The sequence below is a fragment of the Salvelinus fontinalis genome, chromosome 12 (genome assembly GCF_029448725.1).
Source record: "Salvelinus fontinalis isolate EN_2023a chromosome 12, ASM2944872v1, whole genome shotgun sequence".
Taxonomy (NCBI): Eukaryota; Metazoa; Chordata; class Actinopteri; order Salmoniformes; family Salmonidae; genus Salvelinus; species Salvelinus fontinalis.
The window spans coordinates 54,288,624-54,301,654 of record NC_074676.1 but is presented as its reverse complement, the minus strand read 5'-3'; the positions used below and the strand labels follow the sequence as shown (position 1 = coordinate 54,301,654).

At 44.3% G+C, this 13,031-nt stretch overlaps 1 protein-coding gene across 1 annotated transcript in view; it reads left to right on the top strand.

The window, feature by feature from the left end:
• Window positions 1-13,031, top strand: part of LOC129867602 (gamma-aminobutyric acid receptor subunit beta-3-like) — a 92,254-nt gene that overhangs the window by 32,300 nt on the left and 46,923 nt on the right. The window lies entirely within an intron of this gene.

Genomic DNA, 13,031 nt, shown 5'->3' with positions numbered 1-13,031 from the left:
CTGTCTCTCCATATATATATATATATATATAATGTCTCATCTGAGGTTAGTACTGTCTCTCCATATATATATATATATATATATATAATGTCTCATCTGAGGTTAGTACTGTCTCTCCATATATATATATATATATATAATGTCTCATCTGAGGTTAGTACTGTCACTCCATATATATATATAATGTCTCATCTGAGGTTAGTACTGTCTCTCCATATATATATATAATGTCTCATCTGAGGTTAGTACTGTCTCTCCATATATATATATATAATGTCTCATCTGAGGTTAGTACTGTCTCTCCATATATATATATATATATATAATGTCTCATCAGAGGTTAGTACTGTCTCTCCATATATATATATAATGTCTCATCTGAGGTTAGTACTGTCTCTCCATATATATATATATAATGTCTCATCTGAGGTTAGTACTGTCTCTCCATATATATATATATATAATGTCTCATCAGAGGTTAGTACTGTCTCTCCATATATATATATAATGTCTCATCTGAGGTTAGTACTGTCTCTCCATATATATATATATAATGTCTCATCTGAGGTTAGTACTGTCTCTCCATATATATATATATATAATGTCTCATCTGAGGTTAGTACTGTCTCTCCATATATATATATAATGTCTCATCTGAGGTTAGTACTGTCTCTCCATATATATATATAATGTCTCATCTGAGGTTAGTACTGTCTCTCCATATATATATATAATGTCTCATCTGAGGTTAGTACTGTCACTCCATATATATATATATATATAATGTCTCATCTGAGGTTAGTACTGTCTCTCCATATATATATATAATGTCTCATCTGAGGTTAGTACTGTCTCTCCATATATATATATAATGTCTCATCTGAGGTTAGTACTGTCACTCCATATATATATATATATATATATAATGTCTCATCTGAGGTTAGTACTGTCTCTCCATATATATATATATAATGTCTCATCTGAGGTTAGTACTGTCTCTCCATATATATATATATAATGTCTCATCTGAGGTTAGTACTGTCTCTCCATATATATATATAATGTCTCATCTGAGGTTAGTACTGTCTCTCCATATATATATATATAATGTCTCATCTGAGGTTAGTACTGTCTCTCCATATATATATATATAATGTCTCATCTGAGGTTAGTACTGTCTCTCCATATATATATATATATATAATGTCTCATCTGAGGTTAGTACTGTCTCTCCATATATATATATATATAATGTCTCATCTGAGGTTAGTACTGTCACTCCATATATATATATAATGTCTCATCTGAGGTTAGTACTGTCTCTCCATATATATATATATATATATAATGTCTCATCAGAGGTTAGTACTGTCTCTCTTTATGAAGGGACTGGATCCCATCACCGTCCTGTTCAGCTGCTTGCTAGGTTTTACTACAGGAGATAACTAGAAACAACAATCTTTTAGTCAATACACTGATGTGCTGTAGAGGCCAAATACTGGATGTATGACAGTGCATTTTGGGCAATAGCAGTATATTGTATATGTTCCATGTTATATCTAGCAGTATATTATATATGTTATATGTAGCAGTATATTATATATGTTATATGTAGCAGTATATTATATATGTTATATGTAGCAGTATATTATATATGTTATATGTAGCAGTATATTATATATGTTCCATGTTGTATGTAGCAGTATATTATATATGTTCCATGTTATATCTAGCAGTATATTGTAAGGGCTGTCTCTCTCCTCATCCTCGGACGAGGCGAGGAGAGAAGGATCATCAGACCAAAATGCAGCAGTAGGGAAATAAGCCATCTATTTATTTGAAAAACGATGATGGCAACACGAAAAAACAAAACACTTTCAAAAATACAAAACAAGAAAACGAAGTAGACGAAACCTGAACATAAACTTACATAACTAAACGTAACACTTACGGACAGGAACAGACTACATCGAAATGACACGAACAACCGAACAGTCCCGTATGGTGCAAGACATAACACAGATACGGAAGACAATCACCCACCAACAAACAGTGAGAACACCCTACCTAAATATGACTCTTAATTAGAGGAGAACGCAAACCACCTGCCTCTAATTAAGAGCCATACCAGGCAACCAAAACCAACATAGAAACAGATAACATAGACTGCCCACCCAAAACACACGCCCTGACCTAAACACATACAAAAAACAACATAACACAGGTCAGGACCGTTACATATATTATATATGCTATATCTAGCAGTATATTGTATATGTTATATGTAGCAGTATATTATATATGTTATGTGTAACAGTATATTATATATGTTATATGTAGCAGTATATTATACATGTTATATGTAGCAGTATATTATATATGTTATATGTAGCAGTATATTGTATATGTTATGTGTAACAGTATATTATATATGTTATATGTAGCAGTATATTATACATGTTATATGTTATATGTAGCAGTATATTATATATGTTATATGTAGCAGTATATTATATATGTTATGTGTAACAGTATATTATATATGTTATATCTAGCAGTATATTATACATGTTGCGTGTAACAGTATATTATATGTTATATGTTATATGTAGCAGTATGTTATATATGTTATATGTAGCAGTATATTATATGTTCCATGTTGTATGTAGCAGTATATTATATATGTTATGTGTAGCAGTATATTATATATGTTATATGTAGCAGTATATTGTATTTGTTCCATGTTATATGTAGCAGTATATTATATATGTTATATGTAGCAGTATATTATATATGTTGTATGTAGCAGTATGTTATACATGTTATATGTAGCAGTATATTATATATCTTATATGTAGCAGTATATTATATATGTTCCATGTTATATGTAGCAGTATATTGTATATGTTGTATGTAGCAGTATATTATATATGTTCCATGCTATATGTAGCAGTATATTATATATGTTCCATGCTATATGTAGCAGTATATTATATATGTTATGTGTAGCAGTATATTATATATGTTATATGTAGCAGTATATTGTATTTGTTCCATGTTATATGTAGCAGTATATTATATATGTTATATCTAGCAGTATATTATACATGTTGTATGTAGCAGTATATTATACATGTTATATGTAGCAGTATATTATATATGTTATATGTAGCAGTATATTGTATTTGTTCCATGTTATATGTAGCAGTATATTATATATGTTATATGTAGCAGTATATTATATATGTTGTATGTAGCAGTATGTTATACATGTTATATGTAGCAGTATATTATATATGTTATATGTAGCAGTATATTATATATGTTCCATGTTATATGTAGCAGTATATTGTATATGTTGTATGTAGCAGTATATTATATATGTTCCATGCTATATGTAGCAGTATATTATATATGTTCCATGTTATATGTAGCAGTATATTATATATGTTCCATGCTATATGTAGCAGTATATTATATATGTTCCATGTTATATGTAGCAGTATATTGTATATGTTCCATGCTATATGTAGCAGTATATTATATATGTTCCATGCTATATGTAGCAGTATATTATATATGTTCCATGTTATATGTAGCAGTATATTGTATATGTTATATGTAGCAGTATATTATATATGTTCCATGTTATATGTAGCAGTATATTATACATGTTATATGTAGCAGTATATTGTATATGTTATATGTAGCAGTATATTATATATGTTCCATGTTATATGTAGCAGTATATTATATATGTTGTATGTAGCAGTATATCACAGTGAATATAGTGCAATATCATAAATAGTGTACTCATGTTGTCCCTTAGTTAAAGAGGCACAGACCAGTTAACCTATTTTTACTTTAAAACGTGTATTACCGACAGAGAGGCAAAGTGCAATACTGTATCACTTGGTCTGTATAGTAGCAGACAAGAATTACATTGTCTAGGTAAAGTGCTTAACACTGTTCCCCAGGCGCCCGAAGACGTGGATGTCGATTAAGGCAGCCCCCCCTCACCTCTCTGATTCAGAGGGGGTTGGGTTAAATGAGGAAGACACATTTCAGTTGAAGGCATTCAGTTGTACAACTGACTAGGTATCCCCCCCCTTTCCCTATCAGAAGCGTGTATTAGCACTAGGTCATCGGGTGCATCATGGCATCCCAACAGAGCACTGACAACTCAGGAAGAGATCAAGCTGTCCAGGAAGGAAGAGAAGGATCTGATTAATGGATAGCGGAAGAGAAGATTTGCTGCTCTGTCAGGAGGCCGTTAATGGAGAAATGCTCACGTGTTTTCGTGGTAAAGTGGTCGCATTGCTACAGTCAGAGACTCACCCACGTCTCTCCATCCTGGACATCTAACTGATGAAGTGATGCAGGAAGCCATTTTGGGACGCCTCTCAGTCCCTCAGTCAGGGGGCGTTTCCTAAACTCTATTTCCTGTATAGTACATTACTTTTGACCAAAGCCTTAAGTAGTGTACTACTTAGGAAATAGGGAGTCTCTCATACCGAGGCTAAACCACCACAGTCGGGGAGTCTCTCATACCGAGGCTAAACCACCACAGTCGGGGAGTCTCTCATACCGAGGCTAAACCACCACAGTCGGGGAGTCTCTCACACCGAGGCTAAACCACCACAGTCGGGGAGTCTCTCATACCGAGGCTAAACCACCACAGTCGGGGAGTCTCTCATACCGAGGCTAAACCACCACAGTCGGGGAGTCTCTCGTACCGAGGCTAAACCACTATAGTCGGGGAGTCTCTCATACCGAGGCTAAACCACCACAGTCGGGGAGTCTCTCATACCGAGGCTAAACCACCACAGTCGGGGAGTCTCTCATACCGAGGCTAAACCACCACAGTCGGGGAGTCTCTCATACCGAGGCTAAACCACCACAGTCGGGGAGTCTCTCATACCGAGGCTAAACCACCACAGTCGGGGAGTCTCTCATACCGAGGCTAAACCACCACAGTCGGAGTCTCTCATACCGAGGCTAAACCACCACAGTCGGGGAGTCTCTCATACCGAGGCTAAACCACCACAGTCGGGGAGTCTCTCATACCGAGGCTAAACCACCACAGTCGGAGTCTCTCATACCGAGGCTAAACCACCACAGTCGGGGAGTCTCTCGTACCGAGGCTAAACCACCACAGTCGGGGAGTCTCTCACACCGAGGCTAAACCACCACAGTCGGGGAGTCTCTCATACCGAGGCTAAACCACCACAGTCGGGGAGTCTCTCATACCGAGGCTAAACCACCACAGTCGGGGAGTCTCTCATATCGAGGCTAAACCACCACAGTCGGGGAGTCTCTCATACCGAGGCTAAACCACCACAGTCGGGGAGTCTCTCATACCGAGGCTAAACCACCACAGTCGGGGAGTCTCTCGTACCGAGGCTAAACCACCACAGTCGGGGAGTCTCTCGTACCGAGGCTAAACCACCACAGTCGGGGAGTCTCTCATACCGAGGCTAAACCACCACAGTCGGGGAGTCTCTCATACCGAGGCTAAACCACCACAGTCAGGGAGTCTCTCATACCGAGGCTAAACCACCACCGATATGTCATCTCAGAATATACAGTGTTTTAGCGGTAGGTCATCTGATAAAGCCTTGCATTCAGGATCAGTTTAGAATATCTGGGTTACTAGAATCTGCCCCGCTTAGTGAACCTAGAATCTGCCCCGTTTAGTGAACCTATACTCTGCCCCGTTTAGTGAACCTATACTCTGCCCCGTTTAGTGAACCTATACTCTGCCCCGTTTAGTGAACCTATACTCTGCCCCGTTTAGTGAACCGAGACTCTGCCCCGTTTAGTGAACCTAGAATCTGCCCCGTTTAGTGAACCTAGACTCTGCCCCGTTTAGTGAACCTAGAATCTGCCCCGTTTAGTGAACCTAGACTCTGCCCCGTTTAGTGAACCTAGACTCTGCCCCGTTTAGTGAACCTAGAATCTGCCCCGCTTAGTGAACCTAGAATCTGCCCCGTTTAGTGAACCTAGAATCTGCCCCGTTTAGTGAACCTAGAATCTGCCCCGTTTAGTGAACCTAGAATCTGCCCCGTTTAGTAAACCTAGAATCTGCCCCGCTTAGTGAACCTAGAATCTGCCCCGTTTAGTGAACCTAGAATCTGCCCCGTTTAGTGAACCTAGAATCTGCCCCGTTTAGTGAACCTAGAATCTGCCCCGCTTAGTGAACCTAGAATCTGCCCCGTTTAGTGAACCTAGACTCTGCCCCGTTTAGTGAACCTAGAATCTGCCCCGTTTAGTGAACCTAGACTCTGCCCCGTTTAGTGAACCTAGACTCTTCTCCGTTTAGTGAACCTAGACTCTTCTCCGTTTAGTGAACCTAGACTCTGCCCCGTTTAGTGAACCTAGACTCTGCCCCGTTTAGTGAACCTAGAATCTGCCCCGTTTAGTGAACCTAGAATCTGCCCCGTTTAGTGAACTTAGAATCTGCCCCGTTTAGTGAACCTAGAATATGCCCCGCTTAGTGAACCTAGAATCTGCCCCGTTTAGTGAACCTAGACTCTACCCCGTTTAGTGAACCTAGACTCTACCCCGTTTAGTGAACCTAGACTCTGCCCCGCTTAGTGAACCTAGACTCTGCCCCGTTTAGTGAACCTAGAATCTGCCCCGTTTAGTGAACCTAGACTCTTCTCCGCTTAGTGAACCTAGAATCTGCCCCGTTTAGTGAACCTAGACTCTGCCCCGTTTAGTGAACCTAGAATCTGCCCCGTTTAGTGAACCTAGACTCTGCCCCGTTTAGTGAACCTAGACTCTGCCCCGCTTAGTGAACCTAGAATCTGCCCCGCTTAGTGAACCTAGACTCTGCCCCGCTTAGTGAACCTAGAATCTGCCCCGTTTAGTGAACCTAGACTCTTCCCCGTTTAGTGAACTTATACTCTGCCCCGCTTAGTTAACCTATACTCTGCCCCGCTTAGTGAACCTATACTCTGCCCCGTTTAGTGAACCTATACTCTGCCCCGTTTAGTGAACCTATACTCTGCCCCTTTTAGTGAACCTAGAATCTGCCCCGTTTAGTGAACCTAGAATCGGCCCCGTTTAGTGAACCTAGAATCTGCCCCGCTTAGTGAACCTAGATTCTGCCCCGCTTAGTGAACCTAGAATCTACCCCGCTTAGTGAACCTAGAATCTACCCCGCTTAGTGAACCTAGACTCTTCCCCGTTTAGTGAACCTATACTCTGCCCCGTTTAGTGAACCTAGAATCTGCCCCGTTTAGTGAACCTAGAATCTGCCCCGTTTAGTGAACCTAGAATCGGCCCCGTTTAGTGAACCTAGACTCTGCCCCGTTTAGTGAACCTAGAATCTGCCCCGTTTAGTGAACCTAGAATCGGCCCCGTTTAGTGAACCTAGAATCTGCCCCGTTTAGTGAACCTAGACTCTTCCCCGTTTAGTGAACCTATACTCTGCCCCGTTTAGTGAACCTAGAATCTGCCCCGTTTAGTGAACCTAGAATCGGCCCCGTTTAGTGAACCTAGACTCTGCCCCGTTTAGTGAACCTAGACTCTGCCCCGCTTAGTGAACCTAGAATCTGCCCCGTTTAGTGAACCTATACTCTTCTCCGTTTAGTGAACCTAGACTCTTCTCCGTTTAGTGAACCTAGACTCTGCCCCGTTTAGTGAACCTAGACTCTGCCCCGTTTAGTGAACCTAGACTCTGCCCCGTTTAGTGAACCTAGAATCTGCCCCGTTTAGTGAACCTAGAATCTGCCCCGTTTAGTGAACCTAGAATCTGCCCCGCTTAGTGAACCTAGAATCCGCCCCGTTTAGTGAACCTAGAATCCGCCCCGCTTAGTGAACCTAGAATCCGCCCCGTTTAGTGAACCTAGAATATGCCCCGCTTAGTGAACCTAGAATCTGCCCCGTTTAGTGAACCTAGACTCTACCCCGTTTAGTGAACCTAGACTCTACCCCGTTTAGTGAACCTAGACTCTACCCCGTTTAGTGAACCTAGACTCTGCCCCGCTTAGTGAACCTAGACTCTGCCCCGTTTAGTGAACCTAGAATCTGCCCCGTTTAGTGAACCTAGACTCTTCTCCGCTTAGTGAACCTAGAATCTGCCCCGTTTAGTGAACCTAGACTCTGCCCCGTTTAGTGAACCTAGAATCTGCCCCGTTTAGTGAACCTAGACTCTGCCCCGTTTAGTGAACCTAGACTCTGCCCCGCTTAGTGAACCTAGAATCTGCCCCGCTTAGTGAACCTAGACTCTGCCCCGCTTAGTGAACCTAGAATCTGCCCCGTTTAGTGAACCTAGACTCTTCCCCGTTTAGTGAACTTATACTCTGCCCCGCTTAGTGAACCTATACTCTGCCCCGCTTAGTGAACCTATACTCTGCCCCGTTTAGTGAACCTATACTCTGCCCCGTTTAGTGAACCTATACTCTGCCCCTTTTAGTGAACCTAGAATCTGCCCCGTTTAGTGAACCTAGAATCGGCCCCGTTTAGTGAACCTAGAATCTGCCCCGCTTAGTGAACCTAGATTCTGCCCCGCTTAGTGAACCTAGAATCTACCCCGCTTAGTGAACCTAGAATCTACCCCGCTTAGTGAACCTAGAATCTACCCCGCTTAGTGAACCTAGACTCTTCCCCGTTTAGTGAACCTATACTCTGCCCCGTTTAGTGAACCTAGAATCTGCCCCGTTTAGTGAACCTAGAATCGGCCCCGTTTAGTGAACCTAGACTCTGCCCCGTTTAGTGAACCTAGAATCTGCCCCGTTTAGTGAACCTAGAATCGGCCCCGTTTAGTGAACCTAGAATCGGCCCCGTTTAGTGAACCTAGACTCTGCCCCGTTTAGTGAAACTAGAATCTGCCCCGTTTAGTGAACCTAGACTCTTCCCCGTTTAGTGAACCTATACTCTGCCCCGTTTAGTGAACCTAGAATCTGCCCCGCTTAGTGAACCTAGAATCGGCCCCGTTTAGTGAACCTAGACTCTGCCCCGTTTAGTGAACCTAGACTCTGCCCCGTTTAGTGAACCTAGAATCTGCCCCGTTTAGTGAACCTAGACTCTGCCCCGTTTAGTGAACCTAGAATCTGCCCCGCTTAGTGAACCTAGACTCTGCCCCGCTTAGTGAACCTAGACTCTGCCCCGTTTAGTGAACTTAGACTCTGCCCCGTTTAGTGAACCTAGAATCTGCCCCGTTTAGTGAACCTAGACTCTGCCCCGTTTAGTGAACCTAGACTCTGCCCCGTTTAGTGAACCTAGACTCTGCCCCGTTTAGTGAACCTAGACTCTGCCCCGTTTAGTGAACCTAGACTCTGCCCCGTTTAGTGAACCTAGACTCTGCCCCGTTTAGTGAACCTAGACTCTGCCCCGTTTAGTGAACCTAGAATATGCCCCGCTTAGTGAACCTAGACTCTGCCCCGTTTAGTGAACCTAGACTCTGCCCCGTTTAGTGAACCTAGACTCTGCCCCGTTTAGTGAACCTAGAATATGCCCCGCTTAGTGAACTTTGACTCTGCCCCGTTTAGTGAACCTAGACTCTGCCCCGTTTAGTGAACCTAGAATCTGCCCCGTTTAGTGAACCTAGAATCTGCCCCGCTTAGTGAACTTAGAATCTGCCCCGTTTAGTGAACCTAGACTCTGCCCCGTTTAGTGAACCTAGACTCTGCCCCGTTTAGTGAACCTAGACTCTGCCCCGTTTAGTGAACCTAGACTCTGCCCCGTTTAGTGAACCTAGAATCTGCCCCGTTTAGTGAACCGAGGTCAAATTTGGCTCAGACAAGGCTTACTTATGCGTCCAATACAAGGCTCTTTATGTTTCCAACATTCCCTGTAGTAATGAGCGTGTTGGCTCATTTAAACAGTCCACATCGTACCAGACAGGCAGTGTGTTGGGTCATTTAAACAGTCCACATCGGACCAGACAGGCAATGTGTTGGTTCATTTAAACAGTCCACATCGTACCAGACAGGCAGTGTGTTGGGTCATTTTAAACAGTCCACATCGTACCAGACAGGCAGTGTGTTGGGTCATTTAAACAGTCCACATCGTACCAGACAGGCAGTGTGTTGGGTCATTTAAACAGTCCACATCGGACCAGACAGGCAGTGTGTTGGGTCATTGAGACCAGGCCAATGGCTCTTTTATTAGCGTGTGTGTTGTCTTAGTGAGTCAGACCAGTGACAGGGCACACCTCCAGAAGAGACTGCTGCAGTGGGTTCATGTTACAACCAGAGGTTTCTACGGGACCTCCAGAGGAGACTGCTGCAGTGGGGGTCATGTTACAACCAGAGGTTTCTACAGGACCTCCAGAAGAGACTGCTGCAGTGGGTTCATGTTACAACCAGAGGTTTCTACAGGACCTCCAGAGGAGACTGCTGCAGTGGAATCATGTTACAACCAGAGGTTTCTACAGGACCTCCAGAGGAGACTGCTGCAGTGGGTTCATGTTACAACCAGAGGTTTCTACGGGACCTCCAGAGGAGACTGCTGCAGTGGGGGTCATGTTACAACCAGAGGTTTCTACAGGACCTCCAGAAGAGACTGCTGCAGTGGGGTTCATGTTACAACCAGAGGTTTCTACAGGACCTCCAGAGGAGACTGCTGCAGTGGGTTCATGTTACAACCAGAGGTTTCTACAGGACCTCCAGAGGAGACTGCTGCAGTGGGTTCATGTTACAACCAGAGGTTTCTACAGGACCTCCAGAGGAGACTGCTGCAGTGGGTTCATGTTACAACCAGAGGTTTCTACAGGACCTCCAGAGGAGACTGCTGCAGTGGGGTTCATGTTACAACCAGAGGTTTCTACAGGACCTCCAGAGGAGACTGCTGCAGTGGGGTTCATGTTACAACCAGAGGTTTATACAGGACCTCCAGAGGAGACTGCTGCAGTGGGTTCATGTTACAACCAGAGGTTTCTACAGGACCTCCAGAGGAGACTGCTGCAGTGGGTTCATGTTACAACCAGGGGTTTCTACAGGACCTCCAGAGGAGACTGCTGCAGTGGGGTCATGTTACAACCAGGGGTTTCTACAGGACCTCCAGAGGAGACTGCTGCAGTGGGTTCATGTTACAACCAGAGGTTTCTACAGGACCTCCAGAGGAGACTGCTGCAGTGGGTTCATGTTACAACCAGAGGTTTCTACAGGACCTCCAGAGGAGACTGCTGCAGTGGGGTTCATGTTACATGTTTCTACAGGACCTCCAGAGGAGACTGCTGCAGTGGGTTCATGTTACAACCAGAGGTTTCTACAGGACCTCCAGAAGAGACTGCTGCAGTGGGTTCATATTACAACCAGAGGTTTCTACAGGACCTCCAGAGGAGACTGCTGCAGTGGGTTCATGTTACAACCAGGGGTTTCTACAGGACCTCCAGAGGAGACTGCTGCAGTGGGTTCATGTTACAACCAGGGGTTTCTACAGGACCTCCAGAGGAGACTGCTGCAGTGGAATCATGTTACAACCAGAGGTTTCTACAGGACCTCCAGAGGAGACTGCTGCAGTGGAATCATGTTACAACCAGAGGTTTCTACAGGACCTCCAGAGGAGACTGCTGCAGTGGGTTCATGTTACAACCAGAGGTTTCTACAGGACCTCCAGAGGAGACTGCTGCAGTGGGTTCATGTTACAACCAGAGGTTTCTACAGGACCTCCAGAAGAGACTGCTGCAGTGGGTTCATGTTACAACCAGAGGTTTCTACAGGACCTCCAGAGGAGACTGCTGCAGTGGGGTCATGTTACAACCAGAGGTTTCTACAGGACCTCCAGAGGAGACTGCTGCAGTGGGTTCATGTTACAACCAGGGGTTTCTACAGGACCTCCAGAGGAGACTGCTGCAGTGGGGTCATGTTACAACCAGAGGTTTCTACAGGACCTCCAGAGGAGACTGCTGCAGTGGGTTCATGTTACAACCAGAGGTTTCTACAGGACCTCCAGAGGAGACTGCTGCAGTGGGTTCATGTTACAACCAGAGGTTTCTACAGGACCTCCAGAGGAGACTGCTGCAGTGGGGGTCATGTTACAACCAGAGGTTTCTACAGGACCTCCAGAAGAGACTGCTGCAGTGGGTTCATGTTACATGTTTCTACAGGACCTCCAGAGGAGACTGCTGCAGTGGGGTCATGTTACAACCAGAGGTTTGTACAGGACCTCCAGGGCACACCTCCAGAAGAGACTGCTGCAGTGGGGTCATGTTACAACCAGAGGTTTCTACAGGACCTCCAGAGGAGACTGCTGCAGTGGGATCATGTTACAACCAGAGGTTTCTACAGGACCTCCAGAGGAGACTGCTGCAGTGGGTTCATGTTACAACCAGAGGTTTCTACAGGACCTCCAGAGGAGACTGCTGCAGTGGGTTCATGTTACAACCAGAGGTTTCTACAGGACCTCCAGAAGAGACTGCTGCAGTGGGTTCATGTTACAACCAGAGGTTTCTACAGGACCTCCAGAGGAGACTGCTGCAGTGGGTTCATGTTACAACCAGAGGTTTCTACAGGACCTCCAGAGGAGACTGCTGCAGTGGAATCATGTTACAACCAGAGGTTTATACAGGACCTCCAGAGGAGACTGCTGCAGTGGGTTCATGTTACAACCAGAGGTTTCTACAGGACCTCCAGAGGAGACTGCTGCAGTGGGTTCATGTTACAACCAGAGGTTTCTACAGGACCTCCAGAAGAGACTGCTGCAGTGGGTTCATGTTACAACCAGAGGTTTGTACAGGACCTCCAGGGGAGACTGCTGCAGTGGGTTCATGTTACAACCAGAGGTTTCTACAGGACCTCCAGAAGAGACTGCTGCAGTGGGTTCATGTTATAACCAGAGGTTTCTACAGGACCTCCAGAGGAGACTGCTGCAGTGGAATCATGTTACAACCAGAGGTTTCTACAGGACCTCCAGAGGAGACTGCTGCAGTGGAATCATGTTACAACCAGAGGTTTCTACAGGACCTCCAGAGGAGACTGCTGCAGTGGGTTCATGTTACAACCAGAGGTTTCTACAGGACCTCAAGAGGAGACTGCTCCAGTGGGTTCATGTTACAACCAGAGGTTTCTACAGGACCTCCA